Below are 27,954 nucleotides of genomic sequence, written 5' to 3'. Positions count from 1 at the left end.
GCAAGCATAAGTTGGTTTTCTAAATTTGAGACCCTGTTCTGTTTTGGAATTCAGTTCCTGTGTAGCCAAGTTTACATTCCGTGTATTAGTGATATCTTATGATGTTTCTTTTTCTGTGTGACTTATTTCAGTTAGAATCATCGTACCTGAATCCACTCATTATGCTGCTACGGGCCTGATGACATAGATTTCATTGCTGAGTGATACTGCATTGTACGTAAGTACCACAAGTTCTTTATCCATTTTTCACTTTCTGTGATAGTGAACTTGTACGGTAAACGAGGTTCTTGTAAACAGAGGCTTCCCAAACTTCGGGGTGCTGTGTCTTTTTGATTTTAATTTCCCTAAGCTATAGGACCATAAGTGGAAGTGCCCTAGGCTGTGTTGCTTTGTTTTTCAGATGTTTCAGGAAACACCATACACTTCTCCTGAGTGTCTGTTGGCAATTTACATCCCGCCCATCAGCATAACAAGGCTTCTAGTTCTCCATGGCCTGTCCTGCCTTTCTGGATTTTACACTTTTTTCAGATGGCCCTTTTGACCGGGGGGAAGTGAGACTTCATTGTAGTGCAGATTTCCTTTGCAAATTTGCTTGGTTGGCCAAAAAGGGAGTATGCGTTTTTTCCTGAATATATTCAGGAAACAACGCATACGCCCGTTTTGGCCAAGTGCATCATTGTGGACGTTCTGCCTCTTTTCCTATGCTTTCAATGCAATTCCAGTCTACCTCCTGAAATCGGTTTCCTGCAATTCTGCCCCACTTTCAAGTCCTCTTGGCAGCCTTACTTCAGTATATTTTTGGACGATAGCTGTCATTTATAACTCTGCAGGTTTGTGAATTACAGTGCCCCTGAGCTCCTTTCTTCAACTCGCTTTCTTGTGACCTGGCCGCAACACCGCAGGATGGCTTCAGGCCCTAATCTGGTTCCGGGACGGCACGCTGAGCCTTTGGTTAATTCCTCTTCCTGGTGGGAAATGAGAGTTAAATTTGCCCGTCCAGACACCTCCAGCTAGTCTCTCATTGGTTCTCCCTATTCCTGTTCATCTTCCGCAGAAATTGCAAACTGGGCCAAACAGGAGGTTAAAGGCGCTGACTCTCCAAGTGGGGAGAGTGTTAGTAAAGCGTCTGGAATGTTGCACCCGAGTACCAGGGGAGGAAAACTGAGACATATTTGAACACGTCTCCCGTTCACACAGTTGATCATACTCTGGGTTCTACATGCATGATTTAGCTCAAGGAAGAATATCTTAAATCTGGAGAGTTGAGACCCGTGGAATGGGTACCATGCAATATGACTTCAAAGGGTCTTCATTTGCTCACCGAACCTCTCCAATCCTATCACTGCTGCGTTTATTCCCCTGTACACACGCTTGATTCTCTTTTGGAGACATAGCAATCCATACGATTTAAGATACTTACTAGTCAGGTACATTCTTAGGCGTTTAATATGTGGTGTTGAGTCCATTTCATTGAGCAAGGAGTAGCTCTTGTCTATTCCATATTTGGCTTAAGGGACTTTATCTGTGCTCATTTCAATCTCTGGTTTTATGCAGCACCCCAACTCACCTTTCCCCTTAAGCAAGCATAAGTTGGTTTTCTAAATTTGAGACACTGTTCTGTTTTGGAATTCAGTTCCTGTGTAGCCAAGTTTACATTCCGTGTATTAGTGATATCTTATGATGTTTCTTTTTCTGTGTGACTTATTTCAGTTAGAATCATCGTACCTGAATCCACTCATTATGCTGCTACGAGCCTGATGACATAGATTTCATTGCTGAGTGATACTGCATTGTACGTAAGTACCACAAGTTCTTTATCCATTTTTCACTTTCTGTGATACTGAACTTGTACGGTAAACGAGGTTCTTGTAAACAGAGGCGTCCCAAACTTTGGGGTGGCTGTGTCTTTTTGATTTTAATTTCCCTAAGCTATAGGACCATAAGTGGAAGTGCCCTAGGCTCTGTTGCTTTGTTTTTTAGATGTTTCAGGAAACACCATACACTTCTCCCGAGTTTCTGTTGGCAATTTACATCCCGCCCATCAGCATAACAAGGCTCCCAGTTCTCCATGACCTTTCCTGCCTTTCTGGATTTTACACTTTTTTCAGATGGCCCTTTTGACCGGGGGGAAGTGAGACTTCATTGTAGTGCAGATTTCCTTTGCAAGTTTGCTTGGTTGGCCAACAAGTGCTTATGCGTTTTTTCCTGAATATATTCAAGAAAAAATGCATACGCCCTTTTTGGCCAAGTGCATCATTGTGGACGCTCTGCCTCTTTTCCTATGCTTTCAATGCAATTCCAGTCTACCTCCTGAAATCGGTTTCCTGCAATTCTGTCCCGCTTTCAAGTCCTCTTGGCAGCCTTACTTCAGTATATTTTTGGACGATAGCTGTCATTTATAACTCTGCAGGTTTGTGCATTACAGTGCCCCTGAGCTACTTTCTTCAACTCGCTTTCTTGTGAGCTGGCCGCAACACCGCAGCATGGCTTCAGGCCCTAATCTCGTTCCGGCACGGCACGCTGAGCCTTTGGTTAATTCCTCTTCCTGGTGGGAAATGAGAGTTAAATTTGCCCCTCCAGTCACCTCCAGCTAGTCTCTCATTGGTTCTCGCTATTCCTGTTCATCTTCCGCAGAAATTGCAAACTGGGCCCAACAGGAGGTTAAAGGGACTGACTCTCCAAGTCGGGAGAGTGTTAGTAAAGCGTCTGGAATGTTGCACCCGAGTACCAGGGTACGAAAACTGAGACATATTTGAACACGTCTCCCGATCACATGGTTGATCATACTCTAGGTTCCACATGCATGTTTTAGCTGAAGGAAGAATACCTTAAACCTGGGTATTTGAAACCCGTGGAATGGTACCATGCAATATGACTTCAAAGGGTCTTCATTTGCTCACCGAACCTCTCCAATCCTATCACTGCTGTGTTTATGCCCCTGTACACACGCTTGATTCTCTTTTGGAGACATAGCAATCCATAGGTTTTAAGATACTTACTAGTCAGGTACATTCTTAGGCGTTTAATATGGGGTGTTGAGTCCATTTCGTTGAGCAAGGAGTAGCTCTTGTCTATTCCATATTTGGCTTAAGGAACTTTATCTGTGCTCATTTCAATCTCTAGTTTTATGCAGCACCCCAACTCACCTTTCCCCTTAAGCAAGCATAAGTTGGTTTTCTAAATTTGAGACCCTGTTCTGTTCTGTAATTCAGTTCCTGTGTAGCCAAGTTTACATTCCATGTATTACTGATATCTTATGATGTTTCTTTTTCTGTGTGACTTATTTCAGTTAGAATCATCATACCTGAATCCACTCATTGTGCTGCTAAGGGCCTGATGACATAGATTTCATTGCTGAGTGATATTGCTTTGTAAGTAAATACCACAGCTTCTTTATCCATTTTTCGCTTTCTGCGATGTTGAACTTGTACTGTAAACGATGTTCTTATAAACAGAGCCATCCCAAACTTTGGGGTGGCTGTGTCTTTTTGATTTTAATTTCCCTAAGCTATAGGACCATAAGTGGAAGTGCCCTAGGCTCTGTTGCTTTGTTTTTTAGATGTTTCAGGAAACACCATACACTTCTCCCGAGTGTCTGTTGGCAATTTACATCCCGCCCATCAGCATAACAAGGCTCCCAGTTCTCCATGGCCTGTCCTGCCTTTCTGGATTTTACACTTTTTTCAGATGGCCCTTTTGACCGGAAGGAAGTGAGACTTCATTGTAGTGCAGATTTCCTTTGCAAGCTTGCTTGGTTGGCCAAAAAGGGCGTATGCGTTTTTTCCTGAATATATTCAGGAAAAAACTCATACGCCCTTTTTGGCCAAGTGCATCATTGTGGACGTTCTGCCTCTTTTCCTATGCTTTCAATGCAATTCCAGTCTACCTCCTGAAATCGGTTTCCTGCAATTCTGCCCCGCTTTCAAGTCCTCTTGGCAGCCTTACTTCAGTATATTTTTGGACGATCGCTGTCATTTATAACTCTGCAGGTTTGTGAATTACAGTGCCCCTTAGCTACTTTCTTCAACTCGCTTTCTTGTGACCTGGACGCAACACCGCAGGATGGCTTCAGTCCCTAATCTGGTTCCGGCACGGCAAGCTGAGCCTTTGGTTATGTCCTCTTCCTGGTGGGAAATGAGAGTTAAATTTGCCCGTCCAGACACCTCCAGCTAGTCTCTCATTGGTTCTCCCTATTCATGTTCATCTTCCGCAGAAATGGCAAACTGGGCCAAACAGGAGGTTAAAGGCGCTGACGCTCCAAGTGGGGAGAGTGTTAGTGAAGCGTCTGGAATGTTGCACCCGAGTACCAGGGGAGGAAAACTGAGACATATTTGAACACGTCTCCCTTTCACACAGTTGATCATACTCTGGGTTCTACATGCATGATTTAGCTCAAGGAAGAATACCTTAAATCTGGAGAGTTGAGACCCGTGGAATGGGTACCATGCAATATGACTTCAAAGGGTCTTCATTTGCTCACCGAACCTCTCCAATCCTATCACTGCTGCGTTTATGCCCCTGTACATACGATTGATTCTCTTTTGGAGACATAGCAATCCATAGGTTTTAAGATACTTACTAGTCAGGTACATTCTTAGGCGTTTAATATGGGGTGTTGAGTCCATTTCGTTGAGCAAGGAGTAGCTCTTGTCTATTCCATATTTGGATTAAGGAACTTTATCTGTGCTCATTTCAATCTCTGGTTTTATGCAGCACCCCGACTCACCTTTCCTCTTAAGCAAGCATAAGTTGGTTTTCTAAATTTGAGACCCTGTTCTGTTTTGGAATTCAGTTCCTGTGTAGCCAAGTTTACATTCCGTGTATTAGTGATATCTTATGATGTTTCTTTTTCTGTGTGACTTATTTCAGTTAGAATCATCGAACCTGAATCCACTTTTTATTCTGCTACGGGCCTGATGACATAGATTTCATTGCTGAGTGATACTGCATTGTACGTAAGTACCACAAGTTCTTTATCCATTTTTCACTTTCTGTGATACTGAACTTGTACGGTAAACGAGGTTCTTGTAAACAGAGGCGTCCCAAACTTTGGGGTGCTGTGTCTTTTTGATTTTAATTTCCCTAAGCTATAGGACCATAAGTGAAAGTGCCCTAGGCTGTGTTGATTTGTTTTTCAGATGTTTCAGGAAACACCATACACTTCTCCCGAGTGTCTGTTGGCAATTTACATCCTGCCCATCAGCATAACAAGGCTTCCAGTTCTCCATGGCCTGTCCTGCCTTTCTGGATTTTACACTTTTTTCAGATGGCCCTTTTGACCGGGGGGAAGTGAGACTTCCTTGTAGTGCAGATTTCCTTTGCAAGCTTGCTTGGTTGGCCAAAAAGGGCGTATGCGTTTTTTCCTGAATATATTCAGGAAAAAACGCATACGCCCTTTTTGGCCAAGTGCATCATTGTGGACGTTCCGCCTCTTTTCCTATGCTTTCAATGCAATTCCAGTCTATCTCCTGAAATCGGTTTCCTGCAATTCTGCCCCGCTTTCAAGTCCTCTTGGCAGCCTTACTTCAGTATATTTTTGGACGATAGCTGTCATTTATAACTCTGCAGGTTTGTGCATTACAGTGCCCCTGAGCTCCTTTCTTCAACTCGATTTCTTGTGAGCTGGCCGCAACACCGCAGGATGGCTTCAGGCCCTAATCTGGTTCCGGCACGGCACACTGAGCCTTTGGTTATTTCCTCTTCCTGGTGGGAAATGAGAGTTAAATTTGCCCGTTCAGACACCTCCAGCTAGTCTCTCATTGGTTCTCGCTATTCCTGTTCATCTTCCGCAGAAATTGCAAACTGGGCCAAACAGGAGGTTAAAGGCGCTGACTCTCCAAGTGGGGAGAGTGTTAGTAAAGCGTCTGGAATGTTGCACCCGAGTACCAGGGGAGGAAAACTGAGACATATTTGAACACGTCTCCCGTTCACACGGTTGATCATACTCTGGGTTCCACATGCATGTTTTAGCTGAAGGAAGAATACCTTAAACCTGGAGAGTTGAGACCCGTGGAATGGGTACCATGCAATATGACTTCAAAGGGTCTTCATTTGCTCACCGAACCTCTCCAATCCTATCACTGCTGCGTTTATGCCCCTGTACACATGCTTGATTCTCTTTCGGAGACATAGCAATCCATAGGTTTTAAGATACTTACTAGTCAGGTACATTCTTAGGCGTTTAATATGCGGTGTTGAGTCCATTTCGTTGAGCAAGGAGTAGCTCTTGTCTATTCCATATTTGGCTTAAGGAACTTTATCTGTGCTCATTTCAATCTCTGGTTTTATGCAGCACCCCAACTCACCTTTCCCCTTAAGCAAGCATAAGTTGGTTTTCTAAATTTGAGACCCTGTTCTGTTCTGTAATTCAGTTCCTGTGTAGCCAAGTTTACATTCCATGTATTACTGATACCTTATGATGTTTCTTTTTCTGTGTGACTTATTTCAGTTAGAAGCATCATACCTGAATCCACTCATTGTGCTGCTAAGGGCCTGATGACATAGATTTCATTGCTGAGTGATATTGCTTTGTAAGTAAATACCACAACTTCTTTATCCATTTTTCACTTTCTACGATGTTGAACTTGTACTGTAAACGAGGTTCTTGTAAACAGAGCCGTTCCAACCTTAGGGGTGGCTGTGTCTTTTTGATTTTAATTTCCCTAAGCTATAGGACCATAAGTGGAAGTGCCCTAGGCTCTGTTGCTTTGTTTTTTAGATGTTTCAGGAAACACCATACACTTCTCCCGAGTGTCTGTTGGCAATTTACATCCCGCCCATCAGCATAACAAGGCTCCCAGTTCTCCATGGCCTGTCCTGCCTTTCTGGATTTTACACTTTTTTCAGATGGCCCTTTTGACCGGAAGGATGTGAGACTTCATTGTAGTGCAGATTTCCTTTGCAAGCTTGCTTGGTTGGCCAAACAGGGCGTATGCGTTTTTTCCTGAATATATTCAGGAAAAAACGCATACGCACTTTTTGGCCAAGTGCATCATTGTGGACGTTCTGCCTCTTTTCCTATGCTTTCAATGCAATTCCACTCTACCTCCTGAAATCGGTTTCCTGCAATTCTGCCCCGCTTTCAAGTCCTCTTGGCAGCCATACTTCAGTATATTTTTGGACGATCGCTGTCATTTATAACTCTGCAGGTTTGTGAATTACAGTGCCTCTTAGCTACTTTCTTCAACTCGCTTTCTTGTGACCTGGACGCAACACCGCAGGATGGCTTCAGTCCCTAATCTGGTTCCGGCACGGCAGGCTGAGCCTTTGGTTATTTCCTCTTCCTGGTGGGAAATGAGAGTTAAATTTGCCCGTCCAGACACCTCCAGCTAGTTTAGTCTCTCATTGGTTCTCCCTATTCCTGTTCATCTTCCGCAGAAATTGCAAACTGGGCCAAACAGGAGGTTAAAGGCGCTGACTCTCCAAGTGGGGAGAGTGTTAGTAAAGCGTCTGGAATGTTGCACCCGAGTACCAGGGGAGGAAAACTGAGACATATTTGAACACGTCTCCCGTTCACACAGTTGATCATACTCTGGGTTCTACATGCATGATTTAGCTCAAGGAAGAATACCTTAAATCTGGAGAGTTGAGACCCGTGGAATGGGTACCATGCAATATGACTTCAAAGGGTCTTCATTTGCTCACCGAACCTCTCCAATCCTATCACTGCTGCATTTATGCCCCTGTACATACGATTGATTCTCTTTTGGAGACATAGCAATCCATAGGTTTTAAGATACTTACTAGTCAGGTACATTCTTAGGCGTTTAATATGGGGTGTTGAGTCCATTTCGTTCAGCAAGGAGTAGCTCTTGTCTATTCCATATTTGGCTTAAGGAACTTTATCTGTGCTCATTTCAATCTCTGGTTTTATGCAGCACCCCGACTCACCTTTCCTCTTAAGCAAGCATAAGTTGGTTTTCTAAATTTGAGACCCTGTTCTGTTTTGGAATTCAGTTCCTGTGTAGCCAAGTTTACATTCCGTGTATTAGTGATATCTTATGATGTTTCTTTTTCTGTGTGACTTATTTCAGTTAGAATCATCGAACCTGAATCCACTTATTATTCTGCTACGGGCCTGATGACATAGATTTCATTGCTGAGTGATACTGCATTGTACGTAAGTACCACAAGTTCTTTATCCATTTTTCACTTTCTGTGATACTGAACTTGTACGGTAAACGAGGTTCTTGTAAACAGAGGCGTCCCAAACTTTGGGGTGGCTGTGTCTTTTTGATTTTAATTTCCCTAAGCTATAGGACCATAAGTGGAAGTGCCCTAGGCTCTGTTGCTTTGTTTTTTAGATGTTTCAGGAAACACCATACACTTCTCCCGAGTGTCTCTTGGCAATTTACATCCCGCCCATCAGCATAACAAGGCTCCCAGTTCTCCATGACATTTCCTGCCTTTCTGGATTTTACACTTTTTTCAGATGGCCCTTTTGACCGGGGGAAGTGAGACTTCATTGTAGTGCAGATTTCCTTTGCAAGCTTGCTTGGTTGGCCAAAAAGGGCGTATGCGTTTTTTCCCGAATATATTCAGGAAAAAACGCATATGCCCTTTTTGGCCAAGTGCATCATTGTGGATGTTCTGCCTCTTTTCCTATGCTTTCAATGCAATTCCAGTCTACCTCCTGAAATCGGTTTCCTGCAATTCTGCCCCGCTTTCAAGTCCTCTTGGCAGCCTTACTTCGGTATATTTTTGGACGATAGCTGTCATTTATAACTCTGCAGGTTTGTGAATTACAGTGCCCCTGAGCTCCTTTCTTCAACTCGCTTTCTTGTGACCTGGCCGCAACACCGCAGGATGGCTTCAGGCCCTAATCTGGTTCCGGCACGGCACGCTGAGCCTTTGGTTATTTCCTCTTCCTGGTGGGAAATGAGAGTTAAATTTGCCCGTCCAGACACCTCCAGCTAGTCTCTCATTGGTTCTCCCTATTCCTGTTCATCTTCCGCAGAAATTGCAAACTGGGCCAAACAGGAGGTTAAAGGCACTGGCTCTCCAAGTGGGGAGAGTGTTAGTAAAGCGTCTGGAATGTTGCACCTGAGTACCAGGGGAAGAAAACTGAGACATAGTTGAACACGTCTCCCGTTCACACGGTTGATCATACTCTGGGTTCCACATGCATGTTTTAGCTGAAGGAAGAATACCTTAAACCTGGAGAGTTGAGACCCGTGGAATGGGTACCATGCAATATGACTTCAAAGGGTCTTCATTTGCTCACAGAACCTCTCCAATCCTATCACTGCTGCGTTTATGCCCCTGTACACACGCTTGATTCTCTTTTGGAGACGTAGCAATCCATAGGTTTTAAGATACTTACTAGTCAGGTACATTCTTAGGCGTTTAATATGGGGTGTTGAGTCCATTTCGTTGAGCAAGAAGTAGCTCTTGTCTATTCCATATTTGGCTTAAGGAACTTTATCTGTGCTCATTTCAATCTCTGGTTTTATGCAGCACCCCAACTCACCTTTCCCCTTAAGCAAGCATAAGTTGGTTTTCTAAATTTGAGACCCTGTTCTGTTTTGGAATTCAGTTCCTGTGTAGCCAAGTTTACATTGCATGTATTAGTGATATCTTATGATGTTTCTTTTTCTGTGTGACTTATTTCAGTTAGAATCATCGTACCTGAATCCACTCATTATGCTGCTATGGGCCTGATGACATAGATTTCATTGCTGTGTGATACTGCATTGTACGTAAGTACCACAAGTTCTTTATCCATTTTTCACTTTCTGTGATACTGAACTTGTACGGTAAACGAGGTTCTTGTAAACAGAGGCGTCCCAAATTTTGGGGTGGCTGTGTCTTTTTGATTTTAATTTCCCTAAGCTATAGGACCATAAGTGGAAGTGCCCTAGGCTTTGTTGCTTTGTTTTTTAGATGTTTCAGGAAACACCATACACTTCTCCCGAGTGTCTGTTGGCAATTTACATCCCGCCCATCAGCATAACAAGGCTCCCAGTTCTCCATGGCCTGTCCTGCCTTTCTGGAATTTACACTTTTTTCAGATGGCCCTTTTGACCAGGGGGAAGTGAGACTTCATTGTAGTGCAGATTTCCTTTGCAAGCTTGCTTGGTTGGCCAAAAAGGGCATATGCGTTTTTTCCTGAATATATTCAGGAAAAAACGCATACGCCCTTTTTGGCCAAGTGCATCATTGTGGACGTTCTGCCTCTTTTCCTATGCTTTCAATGCAATTCCAGTCTACCTCCTGAAATTGGTTTCCTGCAATTCTGCCCCACTTTCAAGTCCTCCTGGAAGCCTTACTTCAGTGTATTTTTGGACGATAGCTGTCATTTATAACTCTGCAGGTTTGTGAATTACAGTGCCCCTGAGCTCCTTTCTTCAACTCGCTTTCTTGTGAGCTGGCCGCGACACCGCAGCATGGCTTCAGGCCCTAATCTGGTTCCGGGACGGCACGCTGAGCCTTTGGTTAATTCCTCTTCCTGGTGGGAAATGAGAGTTAAATTTGCCCGTCCAGACACCTCCAGCTAATCTCTCATTGGTTCTCGCTATTCCTGTTCATCTTCCGCAGAAATTGCAAACTGGGCCAAACAGGAGGTTAAAGGGACTGACTCTGCAAGTCGGGAGAGTGTTAGTAAAGCGTCTGGAATGTTGCACCCGAGTACCAGGGTACGAAAACTGAGACATATTTGAACACGTCTCCCGATCACATGGTTGATCATACTCTAGGTTCCACATGCATGTTTTAGCTGAAGGAAGAATACCTTAAACCTGGGTAGTTGAAACCCGTGGAATGGGTACCATGCAATATGACTTCAAAGGGTCTTCATTTGCTCACCGAACCTCTCCAATCCTATCACTGCTGCGTTTATGCCCCTGTACACACGCTTGATTCTCTTTCGGAGACATAGCAATCCATAGGTTTTAAGATACTTACTAGTCAGGTACATTCTTAGGCGTTTAATATGGGGTGTTGAGTCCATTTTGTTGAGCAAGGAGTAGCTCTTGTCTATTCCATATTTGGCTTAAGGAACTTTATCTGTGCTCATTTCAATCTCTGGTTTTATGCAGCACCCCAACTCACCTTTCCCCTTAAGCAAGCATAAGTTGGTTTTCTAAATTTGAGACCCTGTTCTGTTCTGTAATTCAGTTCCTGTGTAGCCAAGTTTACATTCCGTGTATTACTGATATCTTATGATGTTTCTTTTTCTGTGTGACTTATTTCAGTTAGAATCATCATACCTGAATCCACTCATTGTGCTGCTAAGGGCCTGATGACATAGATTTCATTGCTGAGTGATATTGCTTTGTAAGTAAATACCACAACTTCTTTATCCATTTTTCACTTTCTGCGATGTTGAACTTGTACTGTAAACGAGGTTCTTGTAAACAGAGGTGTCCCAAACTTTGGGTTGGCTGTGTCTTTTTGATTTTAATTTCCCTAAGCTATAGGACCATAAGTGGAAGTGCCCTAGGCTCTGTTGCTTTGTTGTTTAGATGTTTCAGGAAACACCATACACTTCTCCCGAGTGTCTGTTGGCAATTTACATCCCGCCCATCAGCATAACAAGGCTCCCAGTTCTCCATGGCCTGTCCTGCCTTTCTGGATTTTACACTTTTTTCAGATGGCCCTTTTGACTGGGGGGAAGTGAGACTTCATTGTAGTGCAGATTTCCTTTGCAAGCTTTCTTGGTTGGCCAAAAAGGGCGTATGCGTGTTTTCCTGAATATATTCAGGAAAAAATGCATACGCCCTTTTTGGCCAAGTGCATCATTGTGGACGTTCTGCCTCTTTTCCTATGCTTTCAATGCAATTCCAGTCTACCTCCTGAAATCGGTTTCCTGCAATTCTGCCCCGCTTTCAAGTCCTCTTGGCAGCCTTACTTCAGTATATTTTTGGACGATAGCTGTCATTTATAACTCTGCAGGTTTGTGCATTACAGTGCCCCTGAGCTCCTTTCTTCAACTCGCTTTCTTGTGAGCTGGCCGCAACACCGCAGGATGGCTTCAGGCCCTAATCTGGTTCCGGCATGGCACGCTGAGCCTTTGGTTATTTCCTCTTCCTGGTGGGAAATGAGAGTTAAATTTGCCCGTCCAGACACCTCCAGCTAGTCTCTCATTGGTTCTCCCTATTCCTGTTCATCTTCCGCAGAAATTGCAAACTGGGCCAAACAGGAGGTTAAAGGCGCTGACTCTCCAAGTGGGGAGAGTGTTAGTAAAGCGTCTGGAATGTTGCACCCGAGTACCAGGGGAGGAAAACTGAGACATATTTGAACACGTCTCCCGTTCACACGGTTGATCATACTCTGGGTTCCACATGCATGTTTTAGCTGAAGGAAGAATACCTTAAACCTGGAGAGTTGAGACCCGTGGAATGGGTACCATGCAATATGACTTCAAAGGGTCTTCATTTGCTCACCGAACCTCTCCAATCCTATCACTGCTGCGTTTATGCCCCTGTACACATGCTTGATTCTCTTTTGGAGACATAGCAATCCATAGGTTTTAAGATACTTACTAGTCAGGTACATTCTTAGGCGTTTAATATGCGGTGTTGAGTCCATTTCGTTGAGCAAGGAGTAGCTCTTGTCTATTCCATATTTGGCTTAAGGAACTTTATCTGTGCTCATTTCAATCTCTGGTTTTATGCAGCACCCCAACTCACCTTTCCCCTTAAGCAAGCATAAGTTGGTTTTCTAAATTTGAGACCCTGTTCTGTTCTGTAATTCAGTTCCTGTGTAGCCAAGTTTACATTCCATGTATTACTGATATCTTATGATGTTTCTTTTTCTGTGTGACTTATTTCAGTTAGAATCATCATACCTGAATCCACTCATTGTGCTGCTAAGGGCCTGATGACATAGATTTCATTGCTGAGTGATATTGCTTTGTAAGTAAATACCACAACTTCTTTATCCATTTTTCACTTTCTGCGATGTTGAACTTGTACTGTAAACGAGGTTCTTGTAAACAGAGCCATTCCAACCTTTGGGGTGCCTGTGTCTTTTTGATTTAATTTCCCTAAGCTATAGGACCATAAGTGGAAGTGCCCTAGGCTCTGTTGCTTTGTTTTTCAGATGTTTCAGGAAACACCATACACTTCTCCCGAGTGTCTGTTGGCAATTTACATCCCGCCCATCAGCATAACAAGGCTTCCAGTTCTCCATGGCCTGTCCTGCCTTTCTGGATTTTACACTTTTTTCAGATGGCCCTTTTGACCGGGGGGAAGTGAGAGTTCATTGTAGTGCAGATTTCCTTTGCAAGCTTGCTTGGTTGGCCAAAAAGGGCGTATGCGTTTTTTCCTGAATATATTCAGGAAAAAACGCATACGCCCTTTTTGGCCAAGTGCATCATTGTGGACGTTCTGCCTCTTTTCCTATGCTTTCAATGCAATTCCAGTCTACCTCCTGAAATCGGTTTCCTGCAATTCTGCCCCGCTTTCAAGTCCTCTTGGCAGCCTTACTTCAGTATATTTTTGGACGATAGCTGTCATTTATAACTCTGCAGGTTTGTGCATTACAGTGCCCCTGAGCTACTTTCTTCAACTCGCTTTCTTGTGAGCTGGCCGCAACACCGCAGGATGGCTTCAGGCCCTAATCTGGTTCTGGCAAGGCACGCTGAGCCTTTGGTTATTTCCTCTTCCTGGTGGGAAATGAGAGTTAAATTTGCCCGTTCAGACACCTCCAGCTAGTCTCTCATTGGTTCTCCCTATTCCTGTTCATCTTCCGCAGAAATTGCAAACTGGGCCAAACAGGAGGTTAAAGGCGCTGACTCTCCAAGTGGGGAGAGTGTTAGTAAAGCGTCTGGAATGTTGCACCCGAGTACCAGGGGAGGAAAACTGAGACATATTTGAACACGTCTCCCGTTCACACGGTTGATCATACTCTGGGTTCCACATGCATGTTTTAGCTGAAGGAAGAATACCTTAAACCTGGAGAGTTGAGACCTGTGGAATGGGTACCATGCAATATGATTTCAAAGGGTCTTCATTTGCTCACCGAACCTCTCCAATCCTAACACTGCTGCGTTTATGCCCCTGTACACACGCTTGATTCTCTTTTGGAGACTTAGCAATCCATAGGTTTTAAGATACTTACTAGTCAGGTACATTCTTAGGCGTTTAATATGGGGTGTTGAGTCCATTTCGTTGAGCAAGGAGTAGCTCTTGTCTATTCCATATTTGGCTTAAGGAACTTTATCTGTGCTCATTTCAATCTCTGGTTTTATGCAGCACCCCAACTCACCTTTCCCCTTAAGCAAGCATAAGTTGGTTTTCTAAATTTGAGACCCTGTTCTGTTTTGGAATTCAGTTCCTGTGTAGCCAAGTTTACATTCCGTGTATTAGTGATATCTTATGATGTTTCTTTTTCTGTGTGACTTATTTCAGTTAGAATCATCATACCTGAATCCACTCATTATGCTGCTACGGGCCTGATGACATAGATTTCATTGCTGAGTGATACTGCATTTTACGTAAGTACCACAAGTTCTTTATCCATTTTTCACTTTCTGTGATGTTGAACTTGTACGGTAAACGAGGTTCTTGTAAACAGAGGCGTCCCAAACTTTGGGGTGGCTGTGTCTTTTTGATTTTAATTTCCCTAAGCTATAGGACCATAAGTGGAAGTGCCCTAGGCTCTGTTGCTTTGTTTTTTAGATGTTTCAGGAAACACCATACACTTCTCCGGAGTGTCTCTTGGCAATTTACATCCCGCCCATCAGCATAACAAGGCTCCCAGTTCTCCATGGCCTGTCCTGCCTTTCTGGATTTTACACTTTTTTCAGATGGCCCTTTTGACCGGGGGGAAGTGAGACTTCATTGTAGTGCAGATTTCCTTTGCAAGCTTGCTTGGTTGGCCAAAAAGGGCGTATGCGTTTTTTCCTGAATATATTCAGGAAAAAACGCATACGCCCTTTTTGGCCAAGTGCATCATTGTGGACGTTCTGCCTCTTTTCCTATGCTTTCAATGCAATTCCAGTCTACCTCCTGAAATCAGTTTCCTGCAATTCTGCCCCGCTTTCAAGTCCTCTTGGCAGCCTTACTTCAGTATATTTTTGGACGATAGCTGTCATTTATAACTCTGCAGGTTTGTGAATTACAGTGCCCCTGAGCTCCTTTCTTCAACTCGCTTTCTTGTGAGCTGGCCACAACACCGCAGGATGGCTTCAGTCCCTAATCTGGTTCCGGCATGGCACGCTGAGCCTTTGCTTATTTCCTCTTCCTGGTGGGAAATGAGAGTTAAATTTGCCCGTCCAGACACCTCCAGCTAGTCTCTCATTGGTTCTCACTATTCCTGTTCATGTTCCGCAGAAATTGCAAACTGGGCCAAACAGGAGGTTAAAGGGACTGACTCTCCAAGTCGGGAGAGTGTTAGTAAAGCGTCTGGAATGTTGCACCCGAGTACCAGGGGAGGAAAACTGAGACATATTTGAACACGTCTCCCGTTCACACGGTTGATCATACTCTGGGTTCCACATGCATGATTTAGCTGAAGGAAGAATAACTTAAACCTGGAGAGTTGAGACCCGTGGAATGGGTACCATGCAATATGACTTCAAAGGGTCTTCATTTGCTCACCGAATCTCTCCAATCCTATCACTGCTGCGTTTATGCCCCTGTACGCACGCTTGATTCTCTTTTGGAGACATAGCAATCCATAGGTTTTAAGATACTTACTAGTCAGGTACATTCTTAGGCGTTTAATATGGGGTGTTGAGTCCATTTCGTTGAGCAAGGAGTAGCTCTTGTCTATTCCATATTTGGCTTAAGGAACTTTATCTGTGCTCATTTCAATCTCTGGTTTTATGCAGCACCCCAACTCACCTTTCCCCTTAAGCAAGCATAAGTTGGTTTTCTAAATTTGAGACCCTGTTCTGTTTTGGAATTCAGTTCCTGTGTAGCCAAGTTTACATTCCGTGTATTAGTGATATCTTATGATGTTTCTTTTTCTGTGTGACTTATTTCAGTTAGAATCATCGTACCTGAATCCACTCATTATGCTGCTACGGGCCTGATGACATAGATTTCATTGCTGAGTGATACTGCATTGTACGTAAGTACCACAAGTTCTTTATCCATTTTTCACTTTCTGTGATATTGAAATTGTACGGTAAACGAGGTTCTTGTAAACAGAGGCGTCCCAAACTTTGGGGTGGCTGTGTCTTTTTGATTTTAATTTCCCTAAGCTATAGGACCATAAGTGGAAGTGCCCTAGGCTCTGTTGCTTTGTTTTTTAGATGTTTCAGGAAACACCATACACTCCTCCCAAGTGTCTGTTGGCAATTTACATCCCGCCCATCAGCATAACAAGGCTCCCAGTTCTCCATGGCCTGTCCTGCCTTTCTGGATTTTACACTTTTTTCAGATGGCCCTTTTGACTGGGGGGAAGTGAGACTTCATTGTAGTGCAGATTTCCTTTGCAAGCTTGCTTGGTTGGCCAAAAAGGGCGTATGCGTGTTTTCCTGAATATATTCAGGAAAAAATGCATACGCCCTTTTTGGCCAAGTGCATCATTGTGGACGTTCTGCCTCTTTTCCTATGCTTTCAATGCAATTCCAGTCTACCTCCTGAAATCGGTTTCCTGCAATTCTGCCCCGCTTTCAAGTCCTCTTGGCAGCCTTACTTCAGTATATTTTTGGACGATAGCTGTCATTTATAACTCTGCAGGTTTGTGCATTACAGTGCCCCTGAGCTCCTTTCTTCAACTCGCTTTCTTGTGAGCTGGCTGCAACACCGCAGGATGGCTTCAGGCCCTAATCTGGTTCCGGCATGGCACGCTGAGCCTTTGGTTATTTCCTCTTCCTGGTGGGAAATGAGAGTTAAATTTGCCCGTCCAGACACCTCCAGCTAGTCTCTCATTGGTTCTCCCTATTCCTGTTCATCTTCCGCAGAAATTGCAAACTGGGCCAAACAGGAGGTTAAAGGCGCTGACTCTCCAAGTGGGGAGAGTGATAGTAAAGCGTCTGGAATGTTGCACCCGAGTACCAGGGTACGAAAACTGAGACATATTTGAACACGTCTCCCGTTCACACGGTTGATCATACTCTGGGTTCCACATGCATGTTTTAGCTGAAGGAAGAATACCTTAAACCTGGAGAGTTGAGACCCGTGGAATGGGTACCATGCAATATGACTTCAAAGGGTCTTCATTTGCTCACCGAACCTCTCCAATCCTATCACTGCTGCGTTTATGCCCCTGTACACATGCTTGATTCTCTTTCGGAGACATAGCAATCCATAGGTTTTAAGATACTTACTAGTCAGGTACATTCTTAGGCGTTTAATATGCGGTGTTGAGTCCATTTCGTTGAGCAAGGAGTAGCTCTTGTCTATTCCATATTTGGCTTAAGGAACTTTATCTGTGCTCATTTCAATCTCTGGTTTTATGCAGCACCCCAACTCACCTTTCCCCTTAAGCAAGCATAAGTTGGTTTTCTAAATTTGAGACCCTGTTCTGTTCTGTAATTCAGTTCCTGTGTAGCCAAGTTTACATTCCATGTATTACTGATATCTTATGATGTTTCTTTTTCTGTGTGACTTATTTCAGTTAGAATCATCATACCTGAATCCACTCATTGTGCTGCTAAGGGCCTGATGACATAGATTTCATTGCTGAGTGATATTGCTTTGTAAGTAAATACCACAACTTCTTTATCCATTTTTCACTTTCTGTGATACTGAACTTGTACGGTAAACGAGGTTCTTGTAAACAGAGGCGTCCCAAACTTTGGGGTGGCTGTTTCTTTTTGATTTTAATTTCCCTAAGCTATAGGACCATAAGTGGAAGTGCCCTAGGCTCTGTTGCTTTGTTTTTTAGATGTTTCAGGAAACACCATACACTTCTCCCGAGTGTCTCTTGGCAATTTACATCCCGCCCATCAGCATAACAAGGCTCCCAGTTCTCCATGGCCTGTCCTGCCTTTCTGGATTTTACACTTTTTTCAGATGACCCTTTTGACCGGAAGGAAGTGAGACTTCATTGTAGTGCAGATTTCCTTTGCAAGATTGCTTGGTTGGCCAAAAAGGGCGTATGCGTTTTTTCCTGAATATATTCAGGAAAAAACGCATACGCCCTTTTTGGCCAAGTGCATCATTGTGGACGTTCTGCCTCTTTTCCTATGCTTTCAATGCAATTCCAGTCTACCTCCTGAAATCGGTTTCCTGCAATTCTGCCCCGCTTTCAAATCCTCTTGGCAGCCTTACTTCAGTATATTTTTGGACGATCGCTGTCATTTATAACTCTGCAGGTTTGTGAATTACAGTGCCCCTTAGCTACTTTCTTCAACTCGCTTTCTTGTGACCTGGACGCAACACCGCAGGATGGCTTCAGTCCCTAATCTGGTTCCGGCACGGCAAGCTGAGCCTTTGGTTATGTCCTCTTCCTGGTGGGAAATGAGAGTTAAATTTGCCCGTCCAGACACCTCCAGCTAGTCTCTCATTGGTTCTCCCTATTCCTGTTCATCTTCCGCAGAAATGGCAAACTGGGCCAAACAGGAGGTTAAAGGCGCTGACGCTCCAAGTGGGGAGAGTGTTAGTGAAGCGTCTGGAATGTTGCACCCGAGTACCAGGGGAGGAAAACTGAGACATATTTGAACACGTCTCCCTTTCACACAGTTGATCATACTCTGGGTTCTACATGCATGATTTAGCTCAAGGAAGAATACCTTAAATCTGGAGAGTTGAGACCCGTGGAATGGGTACCATGCAATATGACTTCAAAGGGTCTTCATTTGCTCACCGAACCTCTCCAATCCTATCACTGCTGCGTTTATGCCCCTGTACATACGATTGATTCTCTTTTGGAGACATAGCAATCCATAGGTTTTAAGATACTTACTAGTCAGGTACATTCTTAGGCGTTTAATATGGGGTGTTGAGTCCATTTTGTTGAGCAAGGAGTAGCTCTTGTCTATTCCATATTTGGCTTAAGGAACTTTATCTGTGCTCATTTCAATCTCTGGTTTTATGCAGCACCCCGACTCACCTTTCCTCTTAAGCAAGCATAAGTTGGTTTTCTAAATTTGAGACCCTGTTCTGTTTTGGAATTCAGTTCCTGTGTAGCCAAGTTTACATTCCGTGTATTAGTGATATCTTATGATGTTTCTTTTTCTGTGTGACTTATTTCAGTTAGAATCATCGAACCTGAATCCACTTATTATTCTGCTACGGGCCTGATGACATAGATTTCATTGCTGAGTGATACTGCATTGTACGTAAGTACCACAAGTTCTTTATCCATTTTTCACTTTCTGTGATACTGAACTTGTACGGTAAACGAGGTTCTTGTAAACAGAGGCGTCCCAAACTTTGGGGTGCTGTGTCTTTTTGATTTTAATTTCCCTAAGCTATAGGACCATAAGTGAAAGTGCCCTAGGCTGTGTTGATTTGTTTTTCAGATGTTTCAGGAAACACCATACACTTCTCCCGAGTGTCTGTTGGCAATTTACATCCTGCCCATCAGCATAACAAGGCTTCCAGTTCTCCATGGCCTGTCCTGCCTTTCTGGATTTTACACTTTTTTCAGATGGCCCTTTTGACCGGGGGGAAGTGAGACTTCATTGTAGTGCAGATTTCCTTTGCAAGCTTGCTTGGTTGGCCAAAAAGGGCGTATGCGTTTTTTCCTGAATATATTCAGGAAAAAACGCATACGCCCTTTTTGGCCAAGTGCATCATTGTGGACGTTCCGCCTCTTTTCCTATGCTTTCAATGCAATTCCAGTCTACCTCCTGAAATCGGTTTCCTGCAATTCTGCCCCGCTTTCAAGTCCTCTTGGCAGCCTTACTTCAGTATATTTTTGGACGATAGCTGTCATTTATAACTCTGCAGGTTTGTGCATTACAGTGCCCCTGAGCTCCTTTCTTCAACTCGCTTTCTTGTGAGCTGGCCGCAACACCGCAGGATGGCTTCAGGCCCTAATCTGGTTCCGGCACGGCACGCTGAGCCTTTGGTTATTTCCTCTTCCTGGTGGGAAATGAGAGTTAAATTTGCCCGTTCAGACACCTCCAGCTAGTCTCTCATTGGTTCTCGCTATTCCTGTTCATCTTCCGCAGAAATTGCAAACTGGGCCAAACAGGAGGTTAAAGGCGCTGACTCTCCAAGTGGGGAGAGTGTTAGTAAAGCGTCTGGAATGTTGCACCCGAGTACCAGGGGAGGAAAACTGAGACATATTTGAACACGTCTCCCGTTCACACGGTTGATCATACTCTGGGTTCCACATGCATGTTTTAGCTGAAGGAAGAATACCTTAAACCTGGAGAGTTGAGACCCGTGGAATGGGTACCATGCAATATGACTTCAAAGGGTCTTCATTTGCTCACCGAACCTCTCCAATCCTATCACTGCTGCGTTTATGCCCCTGTACACATGCTTGATTCTCTTTCGGAGACATAGCAATCCATAGGTTTTAAGATACTTACTAGTCAGGTACATTCTTAGGCGTTTAATATGCGGTGTTGAGTCCATTTCGTTGAGCAAGGAGTAGCTCTTGTCTATTCCATATTTGGCTTAAGGAACTTTATCTGTGCTCATTTCAATCTCTGGTTTTATGCAGCACCCCAACTCACCTTTCCCCTTAAGCAAGCATAAGTTGGTTTTCTAAATTTGAGACCCTGTTCTGTTCTGTAATTCAGTTCCTGTGTAGCCAAGTTTACATTCCATGTATTACTGATATCTTATGATGTTTCTTTTTCTGTGTGACTTATTTCAGTTAGAAGCATCATACCTGAATCCACTCATTGTGCTGCTAAGGGCCTGATGACATAGATTTCATTGCTGAGTGATATTGCTTTGTAAGTAAATACCACAACTTCTTTATCCATTTTTCACTTTCTGCGATGTTGAACTTGTACTGTAAACGAGGTTCTTGTAAACAGAGCCGTTCCAACCTTAGGGGTGGCTGTGTCTTTTTGATTTTAATTTCCCTAAGCTATAGGACCATAAGTGGAAGTGCCCTAGGCTCTGTTTCTTTGTTTTTTAGATGTTTCAGGAAACACCATACACTTCTCCCGAGTGTCTGTTGGCAATTTACATCCCGCCCATCAGCATAACAAGGCTCCCAGTTCTCCATGGCCTGTCCTGCCTTTCTGGATTTTACACTTTTTTCAGATGGCCCTTTTGACCGGAAGGATGTGAGACTTCATTGTAGTGCATATTTCCTTTGCAAGCTTGCTTGGTTGGCCAAACAGGGCGTATGCGTTTTTTCCTGAATATATTCAGGAAAAAACGCATACGCACTTTTTGGCCAAGTGCATCATTGTGGACGTTCTGCCTCTTTTCCTATGCTTTCAATGCAATTCCACTCTACCTCCTGAAATCGGTTTCCTGCAATTCTGCCCCGCTTTCAAGTCCTCTTGGCAGCCATACTTCAGTATATTTTTGGACGATCGCTGTCATTTATAACTCTGCAGGTTTGTGAATTACAGTGCCTCTTAGCTACTTTCTTCAACTCGCTTTCTTGTGACCTAGACGCAACACCGCAGGATGGCTTCAGTCCCTAATCTGGTTCCGGCACGGCACGCTGAGCCTTTGGTTATTTCCTCTTCCTGGTGGGAAATGAGAGTTAAATTTGCCCGTCCAGACACCTCCAGCTAGTCTCTCATTGGTTCTCCCTATTCCTGTTCATCTTCCGCAGAAATTGCAAACTGGGCCAAACAGGAGGTTAAAGGCGCTGACTCTCCAAGTGGGGAGAGTGTTAGTAAAGCGTCTGGAATGTTGCACCCGAGTACCAGGGGAGGAAAACTGAGACATATTTGAACACGTCTCCCGTTCACACAGTTGATCATACTCTGGGTTCTAAATGCATGATTTAGCTCAAGGAAGAATACCTTAAATCTGGAGAGTTGAGACCCGTGGAATGGGTACCATGCAATATGACTTCAAAGGGTCTTCATTTGCTCACCGAACCTCTCCAATCCTATCACTGCTGCGTTTATGCCCCTGTACATACGATTGATTCTCTTTTGGAGACATAGCAATCCATAGGTTTTAAGATACTTACTAGTCAGGTACATTCTTAGGCGTTTAATATGGGGTGTTGAGTCCATTTCGTTCAGCAAGGAGTAGCTCTTGTCTATTCCATATTTGGCTTAAGGAACTTTATCTGTGCTCATTTCAATCTCTGGTTTTATGCAGCACCCCGACTCACCTTTCCTCTTAAGCAAGCATAAGTTGGTTTTCTAAATTTGAGACCCTGTTCTGTTTTGGAATTCAGTTCCTGTGTAGCCAAGTTTACATTCCGTGTATTAGTGATATCTTATGATGTTTCTTTTTCTGTGTGACTTATTTCAGTTAGAATCATCGAACCTGAATCCACTTATTATTCTGCTACGGGCCTGATGACATAGATTTCATTGCTGAGTGATACTGCATTGTACGTAAGTACCACAAGTTCTTTATCCATTTTTCACTTTCTGTGATACTGAACTTGTACGGTAAACGAGGTTCTTGTAAACAGAGGCGTCCCAAACTTTGGGGTGGCTGTGTCTTTTTGATTTTAATTTCCCTAAGCTATAGGACCATAAGTGGAAGTGCCCTAGGCTCTGTTGCTTTGTTTTTTAGATGTTTCAGGAAACACCATACACTTCTCCCGAGTGTCTCTTGGCAATTTACATCCCGCCCATCAGCATAACAAGGCTCCCAGTTCTCCATGACATTTCCTGCCTTTCTGGATTTTACACTTTATTCAGATGGCCCTTTTGACCGGGGGGAAGTGAGACTTCATTGTAGTGCAGATTTCCTTTGCAAGCTTGCTTGGTTGGCCAAAAAGGGCGTATGCGTTTTTTCCCGAATATATTCAGGAAAAAACGCATATGCCCTTTTTGGCCAAGTGCATCATTGTGGACGTTCTGCCTCTTTTCCTATGCTTTCAATGCAATTCCAGTCTACCTCCTGAAATCGGTTTCCTGCAATTCTGCCCCGCTTTCAAGTCCTCTTGGCAGCCTTACTTCGGTATATTTTTGGACGATAGCTGTCATTTATAACTCTGCAGGTTTGTGAATTACAGTGCCCCTGAGCTCCTTTCTTCAACTCGCTTTCTTGTGAGCTGGCCGCAACACCGCAGGATGGCTTCAGGCCCTAATCTGGTTCCGGCATGGCACGCTGAGCCTTTGGTTAATTCCTCTTCCTGGTGGGAAATGAGAGTTAAATTTGCCCGTCCAGACACCTCCAGCTAGTCTCTCATTGGTTCTCGCTATTCTTGTTCATCTTCCGCAGAAATTACAAGCTGGGCCAAACAGGAGGTTAAAGGGACTGACTCTCCAAGTCGGGAGAGTGTTAGTAAAGCGTCTGGAATGTTGCACCCGAGTACCAGGGTACGAAAACTGAGACATATTTGAACACGTCTCCCGATCACATGGTTGATCATACTCTAGGTTCCACATGCATGTTTTAGCTGAAGGAAGAATACCTTAAACCTGGGTAGTTGAAACCCGTGGAATGGGTACCATGCAATATGACTTCAAAGGGTCTTCATTTGCTCACCGAACCTCTCCAATCCTATCACTGCTGCGTTTATGCCCCTGTACACATGCTTGATTCTCTTTCGGAGACATAGCAATCCATAGGTTTTAAGATACTTACTAGTCAGGTACATTCTTAGGCGTTTAATATGCGGTGTTGAGTCCATTTCGTTGAGCAAGGAGTAGCTCTTGTCTATTCCATATTTGGCTTAAGGAACTTTATCTGTGCTCATTTCAATCTCTGGTTTTATGCAGCACCCCAACTCACCTTTCCCCTTAAGCAAGCATAAGTTGGTTTTCTAAATTTGAGACCCTGTTCTGTTTTGGAATTCAGTTCCTGTGTAGCCAAGTTTACATTCCGTGTATTAGTGATATCTTATGATGTTTCTTTTTCTGTGTGACTTATTTCAGTTAGAATCATCGTACCTGAATCCACTCATTATGCTGCTACGGGCCTGGTGACATAGATTTCATTGCTGAGTGATACTGCATTGTACGTAAGTTCCACAAGTTCTTTATCCATTTTTCACTTTCTGTGATGTTGAACTTGTACGGTAAACGAGGTTCTTGTAAACAGAGGCGTCCCAAACTTTGGGGTGGCTGTGTCTTTTTGATTTTAATTTCCCTAAGCTATAGGACCATAAGTGGAAGTGCCCTAGGCTCTGTTGCTGTGTTTTTTAGATGTTTCAGGAAACACCATACACTTCTCCCGAGTGTCTGTTGGCAATTTACATCCCGCCCATCAGCATAACAAGGCTCCCAGTTCTCCATTGCCTGTCCTGCCTTTCTGGATTTTACACTTTTTTCAGATGGCCCTTTTGACCGGGGGGAAGTGAGACTTCATTGTAGTGCAGATTTCCTTTGCAAGCTTGCTTGGTTGGCCAAAAAGGGCGTATGCGTTTTTTCCTGAATATATTCAGGAAAAAACGCATACGCCCTTTTTGGCCAAGTGCATCATTGTGGACGTTCTGCCTCTTTTCCTATGCTTTCAATGCAATTCCAGTCTACCTCCTGAAATTGGTTTCCTGCAATTCTGCCCCGCTTTCAAGTCCTCTTGGCAGCCTTACTTCAGTATATTTTTGGACGATAGCTGTAATTTATAACTCTGCAGGTTTGTGAATTACAGTGCCCCTGAGCTCCTTTCTTCAACTCGCTTTCTTGTGAGCTGGCCGCAACACCGCAGGATGGCTTCAGGCCGTAATCTGGTTCCGGCACGGCACGCTGAGCCTTTGGTTAATTCCTCTTCCTGGTGGGAAATGAGAGTTAAATTTGCCCGTTCAGACACGTCCAGCTAGTCTCTCATTGGTTCTCCCTATTCCTGTTCATCTTCCGCAGTAATTGCAAACTGGGCCAAACAGGAGGTTAAAGGCACTGACTCTCCAAGTCGGGAGAGTGTTAGTAAAGCTTCTGGAATGTTGCACCCGAGTACCAGGGTACGAAAACTGAGACATATTTGAACACGTCTCCCAATCACATGGTTGATCATACTTTAGGTTCCACATGCATGTTTTAGCTGAAGGAAGAATACCTTAAACCTGGGTAGTTGAAACCCGTGGAATGGGTACCATAAAATATGACTTCAAAGGGTCTTCATTTGCTCACCGAACCTCTCCAATCCTATCACTGCTGCGTTTATGCCCCTGTACACATGCTTGATTCTCTTTCAGAGACATAGCAATCCATAGGTTTTAAGATACTTACTAGTCAGGTACATTCTTAGGCGTTTAATATGCGGTGTTGAGTCCATTTCGTTGAGCAAGGAGTAGCTCTTGTCTATTCCATATTTGGCTTAAGGAACTTTATCTGTGCTCATTTCAATCTCTGGTTTTATGCAGCACCCCAACTCACCTTTCCCCTTAAGCAAGCATAAGTTGGTTTTCTAAATTTGAGACCCTGTTCTGTTTTGGAATTCAGTTCCTGTGTAGCCAAGTTTACATTCCGTGTATTAGTGATATCTTATGATGTTTCTTTTTCTGTGTGACTTATTTCAGTTAGAATCATCGTACCTGAATCCACTCATTATGCTGCTACGGGCCTGGTGACAGAGATTTCATTGCTGAGTGATACTGCATTGTACGTAAGTTCCACAAGTTCTTTATCCATTTTTCACTTTCTGTGATGTTGAACTTGTAAGGTAAGCGAGGTTCTTGTAAACAGAGGCGTCCCAAACTTTGGGGTGGCTGTGTCTTTTTGATTTTAATTTCCCTAAACTATAGGACCATAAGTGGAAGTGCCCTAGGCTCTGTTGCTTTGTTTTTTAGATGTTTCAGAAAACACCATACACTTCTCCCGAGTGTCTGTTGGCAATTTACATCCCGCCCATCAGCATAACAAGGCTCCCAGTTCTCCATGGCCTGTCCTGCCTTTCTGGATTTTACACTTTTTTCAGATGGCCCTTTTGACCGGGGGGAAGTGAGACTTCATTGTAGTGCAGATTTCCTTTGCAAGCTTGCTTGGTTGGCCAAAAAGGGCGTATGCGTTTTTTCCCGAATATATTCAGGAAAAAACGCATACGCCCTTTTTGGCCAAGTGCATCATTGTGGACGTTCTGCCTCTTTTCCTATGCTTTCAATGCAATTCCAGTCTACCTCCTGAAATCGGTTTCCTGCAATTCTGCCCCGCTTTCAAGTCCTCTTGGCAGCCTTACTTCGGTATATTTTTGGACGATAGCTGTCATTTATAACTCTGCAGGTTTGTGAATTACAGTGCCCCTGAGCTCCTTTCTTCAACTCGCTTTCTTGTGAGCTGGCCGCAACACCGCAGGATGGCTTCAGGCCCTAATCTGGTTCCGGCACGGCACGCTGAGCCTTTGGTTAATTCCTCTTCCTGGTGGGAAATGAGAGTTAAATTTGCCCGTCCAGACACCTCCAGCTAGTCTCTCATTGGTTCTCGCTATTCTTGTTCATCTTCCGCAGAAATTACAAGCTGGGCCAAACAGGAGGTTAAAGGGACTGACTCTCCAAGTCGGGAGAGTGTTAGTAAAGCGTCTGGAATGTTGCACCCGAGTACCAGGGTACGAAAACTGAGACATATTTGAACACGTCTCCCGATCACATGGTTGATCATACTCTAGGTTCCACATGCATGTTTTAGCTGAAGGAAGAATACCTTAAACCTGGGTAGTTGAAACACGTGGAATGGGTACCATGCAATATGACTTCAAAGGGTCTTCATTTGCTCACCGAACCTCTCCAATCCTATCACTGCTGCGTTTATGCCCCTGTACACATGCTTGATTCTCTTTCGGAGACATAGCAATCCATAGGTTTTAAGATACTTACTAGTCAGGTACATTCTTAGGCGTTTAATATGCGGTGTTGAGTCCATTTCGTTGAGCAAGGAGTAGCTCTTGTCTATTCCATATTTGGCTTAAGGAACTTTATCTGTGCTCATTTCAATCTCTGGTTTTATGCAGCACCCCAACTCACCTTTCCCCTTAAGCAAGCATAAGTTGGTTTTCTAAATTTGAGACCCTGTTCTGTTTTGGAATTCAGTTCCTGTGTAGCCAAGTTTACATTCCGTGTATTAGTGATATCTTATGATGTTTCTTCTTCTGTGTGACTTATTTCAGTTAGAATCATCGTACCTGAATCCACTCATTATGCTGCTACGGGCCTGGTGACATAGATTTCATTGCTGAGTGATACTGCATTGTACGTAAGTTCCACAAGTTCTTTATCCATTTTTCACTTTCTGTGATGTTGAACTTGTACGGTAAACGAGGTTCTTGTAAACAGAGGCGTCCCAAACTTTGGGGTGGCTGTGTCTTTTTGATTTTAATTTCCCTAAGCTATAGGACCATAAGTGGAAGTGCCCTAGGCTCTGTTGCTGTGTTTTTTAGATGTTTCAGGAAACACCATACACTTCTCCCGAGTGTCTGTTGGCAATTTACATCCCGCCCATCAGCATAACAAGGCTCCCAGTTCTCCATGGCCTGTCCTGCCTTTCTGGATTTTACACTTTTTTCAGATGGCCCTTTTGACCGGGGGGAAGTGACACTTCATTGTAGTGCAGATTTCCTTTGCAAGCTTGCTTGGTTGGCCAAAAAGTGCGTATGCGTTTTTTCCTGAATATATTCAGGAAACAACGCATACGCCCTTTTTGGCCAAGTGCATCATTGTGGACGTTCTGCCTCTTTTCCTATGCTTTCAATGCAATTCCAGTCTACCTCCTGAAATTGGTTTCCTGCAATTCTGCCCCGCTTTCAAGTCCTCTTGGCAGCCTTACTTCAGTATATTTTTGGACGATAGCTGTCATTTATAACTCTGCAGGTTTGTGAATTACAGTGCCCCTGAGCTCCTTTCTTCAACTCGCTTTCTTGTGAGCTGGCCGCAACACCGCAGGATGGCTTCAGGCCGTAATCTGGTTCCGGCACGGCACGCTGAGCCTTTGGTTAATTCCTCTTCCTGGTGGGAAATGAGAGTTAAATTTGCCCGTTCAGACACGTCCAGCTAGTCTCTCATTGGTTCTCCCTATTCCTGTTCATCTTCCGCAGTAATTGCAAACTGGGCCAAACAGGAGGTTAAAGGCACTGA

The sequence above is a fragment of the Pseudorca crassidens genome, unplaced genomic scaffold (assembly GCF_039906515.1).
Source record: "Pseudorca crassidens isolate mPseCra1 unplaced genomic scaffold, mPseCra1.hap1 Scaffold_67, whole genome shotgun sequence".
In the NCBI taxonomy this organism is placed as follows: Eukaryota; Metazoa; Chordata; class Mammalia; order Artiodactyla; family Delphinidae; genus Pseudorca; species Pseudorca crassidens.
The sequence above is the reverse complement of the archived record's forward strand: the minus strand, read 5'-3'. Positions refer to the sequence as shown.